The sequence below is a fragment of the Gossypium hirsutum genome, chromosome D08, assembly GCF_007990345.1.
Source record: "Gossypium hirsutum isolate 1008001.06 chromosome D08, Gossypium_hirsutum_v2.1, whole genome shotgun sequence".
Lineage (NCBI taxonomy): Eukaryota > Viridiplantae > Streptophyta > Magnoliopsida > Malvales > Malvaceae > Gossypium > Gossypium hirsutum.
In genome coordinates, this window is record NC_053444.1 from 45,643,065 (window position 1) to 45,652,927 (window position 9,863).

Consider the following 9,863-nt stretch of genomic DNA (forward strand, 5'->3'; position numbering starts at 1 on the left):
TTGCTGCCAAGGCGCATCAGATTTCATGTACGAGCTTGAACGAGCCAATTTGGACAGCAAACGGATCACAAGACCAAGTTCTTGAAAAAATGGCCCATTAAGATGTCTCCAAGCCCATCCTGATGTTTCGAAAGTAATTTAATTGAATGTAAGGCCAAATTATCAAAGTGGCCCAAATTATAAAAAATTTTAGCTATAGGTCCAATTTTATTTTAATAGATGGATCATCATGTAAGAATTCAGCCCAAAGAGTCCATTTAATTCCTTTGGCTAAATTCTCATTAGAAGTCCACACTTAGAATTATTTTGTTTTTTTTTGTTTGATGAGTTGTCATGTTAGTTATTCCATTAGGGTTAGGAAAACTTATTTTGGGGGCCTATAAGTAGCATGGGCATTCACCCTTATACACACACAATTATTTTATGTTTTTTTTAGTTAATAATAATTCTCCTTAAGTTTTTCTTCAAGAATTGCTCTTGAGTTTCTTTTAGAAGCTGTTTTAACAATCTTTCAGGTTGTGGGAATCATCTTCAAGCTTTTTCTTTCCAATATCTCTTTCTTGGAGGGGGAATTAGAACCATTGAAAGGACATGTAGATTTTTAATGTTTCCAAGGCTTCTTAGGACGTCATCTTCTATTTTATATCCTTAATTTATCGTTTCTTGCTTATTTAAGTTAGTTCTTGTCATTTTGGCTTGTTGATTTTATTGATTTTCATTTTAGGTTAAAGTTTCTTCAAGAAAGACGTTCTCTTATCTTATTCTATCAAGAAAGACATCAAAATTAGGAGTTTTAATCTTTTCTTGTTGTTTTAAGCATTCTTGCACAAAACAGTTTGCTTTTGTCTTTAAAATCACTTCTAACAAATCTATTTGTGTTTTATTTTTCCAGACCTGGTTAGGGGTTTTTCTTGACGTCTAAGGACGATTTCTTTCCATCCAAGAAACCCTAATTTGTTCTCTTTTAGACTCTTTACCAATCAGTTCATCTTTCTTTTGTTTTAATTTCGTTACTCTCATTTGTGACAATTAATCTATTTTTTTTATTTTTCATTTCAGTTTACATTTGTCGAGAGATCTAGGATAGATCTGCGACTTTGACAAACTTTACGATCCACTTCCTCATTCATCCACATCATTCTTTATCATTTATCCTTATGAGCAGCTTATCTACACTGATTAGTGGTTAATCCATATTGTATTAGTAGCTTTTATCTAAACCAATGAGTGGTTTATCAACACTGTATTAGTAGCTTTTTTTTGCACCAATAAGTGGTTTATCCACACCGTACTAGTGTCACGGGCCGCAGTTCAAAGCCCGTGACCATCGCACCAAATGCATCCAATTGAGGTCTATTGCTTAGATGGGGATCATTTGACCTACAAGAACTGGCCCGATTCAAAGAGCTATTGGACAAGCCTGTCAGATTGAAGCCTAGTTGGCCTGATAATGAAGAGATGGCAACTTAGGCTAATATGGTAACTAATCTTAGAAGATAGAGGGAATCATATCTTGTAAAGATTAGATTAGATTTGATAAGGCTTATCTTGTAAATCTCTAAAATTAAGGGATATGGTTAATCTCATCCGTCGATGTAAATTTATCTTGACCGTCGATTTTGGGGGAGCTCAACTATAAATAGAGAGCCTCCCCCTCATTTGTACTCACTCCTGAATTGTTTCATTATTCTTTGTGAATAAGAGAATTGAGAGCATTTACTCAAACACTTTGCGAGCGTTCTTTCTGTTGTTCTTCTTTTGGCATAAATCGCTTCCGCTCTTCAATTTGGTGCCTTGGAGGAGTTCTAAAAGAATTCTCACTTGAGTTAAGGCTAACTTGGGTCAGTTTTGGACGAACGGATCGCCTAAGGCCGCACAGATTGTGAGACAAAAGGTCTAACCCCGTGACAAGTGGTATCCGAGTCAAGTTTTGAACCAAGTGATATTCGAGTTGGTTCGAAGGCGCCGTTGGGATGTCAAGAGAAGAGTTCGAACAAAGGTGGGCGAGAAAGTCTTTGAGCGAGATGTTGTCGGCTGTTAAGGAATGCGTGGGTAAACTTGAGGAGTCCATGGAGGACGCAAAAGAGTCGGGCAATGCGCTTGGGCAAAGCATTGATGACTTGAGGGAGCAGTCTAGGGACTTTGTTACCGCGTGTCTCACTTCCCAAAGGGATAACGTGCAAGAGTTGCTAGATTCCCAAAGGAAGAAGTTGACGGAGAGAAACAATGCTCTCGAGGCCATGATGATGGCTTTGAAGGAGGAAATAACGGCCATGACGAGGGCTTTGAGCACAAGAATAGAGGAGCTCGAGGGAGAGCTGGCCTTGTGTCGAGCAGCCGTGGGGAATGGAGTGGCAAATGCAGCACTCATTAACGAGGATGTCCTGAAGCCGAAAGAGTTTGTGGGGACAAGGTCTGCATGCGATGTGGATAATTTCTTGTGGAGGATGGAACACTACTTCCGTGCCAAAGGCATCGTGGATGATGCGATTAAGGTAAATACTGCTTCAATGTTTCTTACTGACATTGCGCTTTTATGGTGGCAAGGCATGACCACAGATAAAAGGCAATATGAGATTGGAACGTGGCAAGAGTTCCAATGCGAGTTAAAGGGACAGTTTTACCCAGAGTTTGCCGAGGAAGAAGCTCAGGCAATGTTGCAAGGGATAACACAACGGGGCACAGTGGGGGAGTATGTTCGAGAGTTCAAGGAACTCATGCTCCAAGTTTCAGATGTGACCGATGAAGAAGCATTGCTTGCTTTTCAAAATGGTTTGAAGCCGTGGGTCAGACAGGAGGTGGAACAAAGAGGTGTCCAAAAGCTGTCGGAAGCCATGACGGTAGTTGAGTCCGTGGTTATGCTTGATCTAGAGAAAGACAAGCTTGAATCTTCCAAGTCTGAGGAAAGGGGCGTATGTGAAATGGATCACAAGGAAGATACCGTTGATGGCAATGGCAACGGTGACAATGGTGGTAATGGAAAACCACGAGTTGGGAAGAAGAAACCCAAAAGGAAAAGGGAGAAGCTGAAATGCTTTCTCTGGGACGGTCCACATATATTGAAGAAATGTCCAAAGAAGTTTGCGCTTAAAAAGAAGCCAGTGGTTAAGGCCTTGGTACTTGGTTTGAGCGCAGGGGGTGTCGAAGCCAAGGAGGCCGAAAGCGAGAAGAAGCCACTGGAGTGATTCTTATGTCATGGTCCGCATAGGTTGCGGAAGTGTCCGAGGAAGTCTGTCATCGAAGGGAACGATGGAGCAGACAAAGGGCCCAGGAAGCTTGGTTCGAGCAAGGGAAAAGCTGAAGCCAAGAGGGCAAAGAGGAGCAAAAAGAAGTGAGTAAAGTGCTTCTTGTGTCATGGTCCGCATGAGTTACGGAACTGTCCAAAGCAAGCCAGAGTCAAAGGAAAGGCAATGTCTGAGCTTGTTGAGTCATCGGAGGGGCTTCCACCCAAGGAAGAGGTGAGTTTGTCATCGGACTTAGAGGAAAAAGTTGCGATGAAAACAGTGAAGCTGGGACCAATGAGGCTCAAGTTGAGTGAAGCGTCAGAGTTGGCCGAGTCATCGACAAGGCTTCCACCTATGGGAGAGGTGGGTGGTGCATCGGACTTCAAGGAAAAAGAAGTGATGCATGTGGGACAGTTGACCAAAGTAAATGCGACGAGTAGGACGGTTCGAGTGAAGAAGCGACGTAAGCCGAAGCAAAAGTCCCGAAGGAAGGGAAAGGCTAAGACGTCGAGACGAGACCGAGGTGAATCAAGTCAGTGCCATTCGGAAGTCGCAACGAGGACGTTGCGAGAATGGGTGGGGGAGAATGTCAGGGGCCACAGTCCAAAGCCCGTGACCATCGCACCAAATGCATCCAATGGAGGTTTATTGCTTAGATAGGGATCATTTGGCCTACGAGACTGGCCCGATTCAAAGAGCTATTGGACAAGCCTGTCAGATTGAAGCCTAAGTTGCCATCTTTAGGCGTCGCCACGGATAGGGCATCAAGTTTTGAAGCCTAGTTGGCCCGATAATGAAGAGATGGCAACTTAGGCTAATATGGTAACTAATCTTAGAAGATAGAGGGAATCATATCTTGTAAAGATTAGATTAGATTTGATAAGGCTTATCTTGTAAATCCCTAAAATTAAGGGATATGGTTAAATCTCATCCGTCGATGTAAATGTATCTTGACTGTCGATTTTGGGGGAGCTTAACTATAAATAGAGAGCCTCCCCCTCATTTGTACTCACTCCTGAATTGTTTCATTATTCTTTGTGAATAAGATAATTGAGAGCATTTACTCAAACACTTTACGGGCGTTCTTTCTGTTGTTCTTTGTTGTTCTTCTTTTGGCACAAATCGCTTCCGCTCTTCAATTTGGTGCCTTGGAGGAGTTCTAAAAGAATTCTCACTTGAGTTAAGGCTAACTTAGGCGAGTTTTGGACGAACGGATCGCCTAAGGCCGTACGGATTGCGAGACGAAAGGTCTATCCCCGTGACACTAGCAGCTTGTCTGCAAAAACTTCTTATCAAAAACTATGGTGGTTCATCCACAATTATGAGTAGTTCATCCACACTGTAGTGTAAAGGTAGAAGAGTCCTAGGGGAACTCCTATTGTGGTGTGTAATGGAGTTGGGTAGGATCTATTCTGATAAATTGAAATTGCATCATCATGCATGAGCATGTGCATACTTAAATTGTGAATTCAAAAATATTATGACATTGATGTGTTGATCTAAAGAATCAATACCCTAAATCGTTTTATTGGTGTGATTGTTCGGATAATTGCTATTTTGTATAAGTTTTCTATTGTTTTCACTGATTTACTTGTTATATGACTCACACTGAGCTTCATAGCTCACCCTCTTTAATTTCCATCTTTACAGATAACCCACCAGGTAAGGACGCAGACAAGGCTTCTGGAGGATCTCGACTCAGAATAATTTTTTCGATATTTAAAAATATTTTAGATTTATTATTTATGTCAAAATTGGAACGTCGATAATAACAATGAATCAGAAAGAAAGAGAGAAAAATAGAACACACCAAATTTTACATGGAAACCCTTTCAAGAAAAAATCACGGGCGGAGAAGAAGAAAATTCACTATGTCGAATTTGAATGATACAAGAGGAGAGACGAATATGTCTATTTATAGGTTTAAAAACTTATTCTAATCAAATATCAAATAGGGGAAGTAAACTTCTATACGGATTCCACTTGTGCAGCTTCTACCGTACCACCGAGGGCTGGGTTGCGACCCCAGTCCAGTATTTTGCTTATTGGTGATCTACGATGGACTGCGGCCTTCACCCTCGTAGATTCCCTTATCTTACCACTTGTATTTTATTTTAATAGGAATTTATGTCACACAACTCTAACAATTTAAAATTTATGATTTTCAAAAGTAGTCTTATTTTATTTATGAACCGTTGCATGAGACTTAGATTTTGGGATTTATATAGCATGCATAACATTTACTTTAATTATAAGATTTTGAAAAAAAAATAGATATTAATTAATTATACATGAAATTGGGATTTTATTAAAACTATGATTAGATATCAATTTTCCGTTTCATGTAGACGAGCTTTGAAAGATATATTTATTTATAATTCTATAATACAACTTTTGCAAAACAATCATTAAGATCAACTAATTTTTTAAATTAAATCGTACTCCTGTTTGAAATACGCTAAGTTTTCTTCAAAAATTAAAGAAAACATTTTAAACATCGATAGTTCTGCTAGGCCATTTCGGTGGTCAATGTAGTCTTCCAAATTCGGACTTAACATCTAGGTTGGGTTAAAGAGGTTACACAAATAAAATATCATCTAGTAAATAAGATCTCAATTCAAAATAGAAGAAACAACTTAGGAAGGAATACTTACCATAAAATAAAATAGCATCCCACCTTAAGAGTCTAGCCATCAATAGCAAGGTAAGAACAAATACATAATCAATACGAACAAAATTCTCTTTATGTTTTTCTTTTTAAGAATTTCTTTTGAGTTTTCTTTTAGAAGAGTTTTAACAATCTTTTCAGATTGTGAGAATCATATTCAAGCTTTTTCTTGCCAATTTTTTTTCTTAGAGAGGAACTTGAAACCATTTGAAAGGGGTTGTGGATTAATTTGGTTTACATGACTCCTTAGGACTTCCACATGTAACTTTCCATCTTTTCCATCTATCATGTTTCATTTTTTTGTTATTATGTTTTATTCTTGTTTCATTATTTCTAATCTTTAATTTGGATTTCTTGTTTTTTTTTTCAATCTTTTATTTCTTTTATTTCTATCTTTTCTTACGTGTTTTAATTGTTGTCCTTTTAAAATCTTAGATCTGACTTGGATTTGTTTGCGTTTCAAGTTGTGTCAAATTCCAAGTTTTCCTTCATTCATCTAAAGCCCTAAGCCAAATCCGTGACTTGGACAAACTTAAATCCTCTGCCCTCATCTTTTTATCATTTGATATTAGTTTCTAAGGCGTTTTAGGTGTTCTTTGTATTTTTCTATAAATCAATTTCCAGTAAAACAGCCTCAAAACAATTTTTTTTACTCAGAAAAATTTTGAAAAAAATATTACTCAATGGGTAAACGTTTTTCAAATGATCTTAAATTTTACATACTATTATTTGAGACTCTCTTATAATATTAAAAAATATTTCCCACAAAAAAGTGACCGAAAAAGAGGAAAAAATAGAAAACTATAAAAAATAAAAAAATAAAAAATATTTTGTGGGTTGAATTTTGTACTAAAACTTTCTATATCAGATCTGAATTATTTGAGAAGGCTCCAGTTTAAATTTCATGATTTTTGGAAATCAGGAATACCTTTAATGAAATTTCTCAAGTTGCTTCACAATTTTCGGGTTTTTAGCGATTGTCATTGATTCTTAGCCTTAGCCTTAGTTTTCATTTGTTTCTGTTTTTTATTGTTCAATTACATATTCTAACACTTAATTATTTCTTGTGTTAGTAGATTAAAGCACATTGCACATTCATTCCTCTATGCAACACAATTCTTTGGTGTCTAGCCGATTTTAGACTCCTATTGTCATTAGGTTTGCTTTGCTAGATTGATTCTCACACATTCTGATTGGTTAATATAAACATTTTTAAAAGACTAGCAAAATTAATTCTTATCTTATTGAGAGTTTAATTCTATTTCTTAATGCACAACGATGAAACTTGCTTAATTTTTTTTCTTTTCTTGAGTGTTGTGTTCTTTTCAGGCTTTCACAATGATTCATGGTACTATGACCGAAAAGTTACAAAAGGATCAAGAGGTTCAAGATGTTTGTCACACCCCAAACCCGGCCTAGACGTTATGGTCGAATTTGGTAATGTTACAACGAAGGGTTTTGAAATCAAAGTCATTTCGATAAATCAAACCAGTTTTATAATTATTACTGAAAGCATTATTTAATTAATTCATTTTTCAAAACACATCTTACAGCGGAAGCCTTATAAATCGTTATATTTGAAAATCTCGTTTTTATTTTCAGAAAAACCTTTGTTTAGCAAAAACCACGTTTTAGCTAGCCGTCGCAAATAAAGATTTAAATCGAAAATCCAAATCTAAAATAAAACCAAATAGTCCAGAGAGTCCCTTAGTTACAAAACTCCCAGAAACAATCCATAATTAGACAAAAACCGCTAATTAAAAATAGTTCACAAACTTCTGGTCACCGTGAGACTCCACCACACCAATCCTCCTAAGTCTGTGGATTACCTGTACAGAACAGACAAATAGATGTGAGTTTTCGTAAACTCAGTGTGTAATCCAACAAAAGCAAACATGCAATATACACTGAAATCTCATATACAGACAGAAACAAATTTGGACTTAGGTCCACGACAGATGTAGATAACAGAATCAGATAAGCAGAGTCCTACCCCATCCTCTACACACCATCTCCAACCATTCTATCACACCATGTGGGGTTAAAAACACCAACCCATCCCTACACACCGTATAGTGTCGATACAATACATGTCAGGTAATTTGCAGACAAACTGCTAGAAAATAGGCTGAGAGTCACCATACAGATCACTTCCTCCGCATATACAATTCTCGCCCCAATCATCAATACAAAAATACAGATACAGTAATATCATGCATAACATGCTCATATACAGATAACTGAATAGTTAGATATTCATATCAGTGTCCTACTCAGAGTAGTCTAACAGAATATCAGATCACATAACTTAGGGTTTGGTTAGCCCTTACTGACCCTACGGTAGGCCCATAGTCGATCAAAACTATCCGTGCGACCCTAGGAAAAATTTCAGAATTATAGACCCACATGTCCGTGTGGCTTGCCCGTGTGGGCCCACACGCCCAGGTTGGCATTGCCCGTGTGGCACACACGGTCTGGCCTAAAACTCACACACTTGTGTGGGCCCACACGGCCATACTCACACACTTGTGTGGGCCCACACGGCCACACTCACACCATCACACGGTCGTGTCTTGCGCAAGGTTGCACCTTATTCAGACACACGGTCGTGTCTCGTACACGCCAACCACTCAGCCAGGCACACGCCTGTGTGGTGTCGACAGAAGGCTTTTTCAGCTTTCACTGAAACCAAATTTTCTACGTTTTGGGAACACAACTGGTTCATTTTAAATGCTACAGCGATCCTGAGCCCTCCAAAACCTAAGAAACAGTATCCCATTCACCAATTAGCAATCAATTTACGAATCAACACACAACTCGAAATAACGCACAGAACTTACCGACAACACGAACAGTCACTAGCCCGAGTTAGACTATCGAAGTAAAACTTCTCTGTTCACAACATTCTCTTACACCACAAATTTACAAGAAAACAAACCCTTAACTACTCACCAATTTGCCAAAACAAAACGTATAACTCTAACCGGCGTTTTGTAAATCAAATGTTACAGAAATCAAAATCTCACTTACCAGAATCGTACGAAGAACACCAAAATATTGAGAAATAAAGATATGACAACAGATAAAAAGAAACAGAATCGCAAGAAATGAGAGGAAAAAGAAAAATGGCAGGGAACAGAGAAACTAACGTCAGATTGTTTTTGGAAAGAGAGAGAAATTAAATAAAAATTTGAAAAATAAAATAAAAATAAAAGATATGACAACATATCTCCTATTTTTCTCCCACTAACCCACTAACTCACAACCACCACAGAATTTTAGCTCTACCGAAACTTTATCAAACAACCGAGCAAAAATTAACACCCTAATTCACACAAGGATTGAAACATAGGACCCCCAACACACTAACTTCTTACTACTTGAACCAGTAGGCTCATTCTGATATAAGTTTACTAAAGATAAGATATAACCCAATCCACCAAGGATAAAGCTAAGATTAGAAAAATATCAAAATTTGCAAATATGGGACTTGAACTTAAGACCTCACACATACCCAGTAACACTTAACCACTAAAGCAAATACACACTTGTGTCAAGTATTTACAGAAACAGAAATAAGTTAAGCGAGGCGTTACAATGTTTGAAATCAACAATGAGACACTATTTTTAGACACAATCACCAAAAGTTTTTAACTTGTACCCAAATTGAGTGTTTGACTCATAATTAGGGCGATGATGATGGTGTTGAGGTTGAACAATCTCGTGCTCGTAGAAATAATTCTAGGCATGTCCCTCGTGCTAATGGTGAGATTTTGGTTTATAATGATTGGGGCCTGCCTTCTTGGCTAAACCAAAGTTTTCTATTCCACAATTTCGTGGAAAGGATGATCTAGAGGCTTATTGAGATGGGAAAGTTGGGCAAAAATTAGTATGCCAATTCAAGAGGAGATAGCAAAACGAAAGGAGGAATACAATTGATCTCTCACCTGTTGTTAAATGTAATTTGTGTA